The sequence below is a fragment of the Corvus brachyrhynchos genome, unplaced genomic scaffold (assembly GCF_000691975.1).
Source record: "Corvus brachyrhynchos isolate BGI_N302 unplaced genomic scaffold, ASM69197v1 scaffold617, whole genome shotgun sequence".
NCBI classification, from domain to species: Eukaryota; Metazoa; Chordata; class Aves; order Passeriformes; family Corvidae; genus Corvus; species Corvus brachyrhynchos.
Window position 1 is genome coordinate 33,642 of NW_008239062.1, and position 739 is coordinate 34,380.

The 739-nt window shown below is 58.6% G+C and overlaps 1 protein-coding gene across 1 annotated transcript in view; it reads left to right on the plus strand.

The window, feature by feature from the left end:
• LOC103619115 (metal transporter CNNM4) overlaps positions 1–739 on the plus strand; it is an 18,808-nt gene that overhangs the window by 5,449 nt on the left and 12,620 nt on the right. The window lies entirely within an intron of this gene.

The window sequence follows — 739 nt, forward strand, 5'->3', positions numbered from 1 at the left end:
GCCCGGATGCCCGGCGGCGTTCCCGACTCCCGGTGGCGTTCCCAATTCCCGGTGGCGTTCCCGATCCCCGGTGGTGTTCCCGATTCCCGGCGGCGTTCCCGATTCCCGGCGGCATTCCCGATTCCCGGCGGCGTTCCCGATTCCCGGTGGTGTTCCTGATTCCCAATGGCATTCCCGATTCCCGGCGGCATTCCCAATTCCCGGTGGTGTTCCCCATGGTGTTCCCAATTCCCGGTGGTGGTCCCAATTCCCAGTGTTGTTCCCTGTAATGTTCCCGATTCCCGGCGATGTTCCCGATTCCCGGTGGTGTTCCCAATTCCCTGTGGCATTCCCGATTCCTGGCAGCGTTCCTGATTCCTGATGGCATTCCCAATTCCTGATGGCATTCCCGATTCCCAGCACTGTTCCCAATTCCCGATGGTGTTCCCGATTCCCAGTGGCATTCCCGATTCCCAGTGGCATTCCCGATTCCTGGTGATGTTCCCAATTCCCAGTGGCATTCCCGATTCCCAGTGGCGTTTCTGATTCCCCATGGCATTCCCAATTCCCAGTGGCATTCCCAATTCCCGATGGTGTTCCCGATTCCCAGTGGCATTCCCGATTCCCAGTGGCATTCCCGATTCCTGGTGATGTTCCCAATTCCCAGTGGCATTCCCGATTCCCAGTGGCGTTTCTGATTCCCCATGGCATTCCCAATTCCCAGTGGCATTCCCAATTCCCGATGGTGTTCCCGATTCCC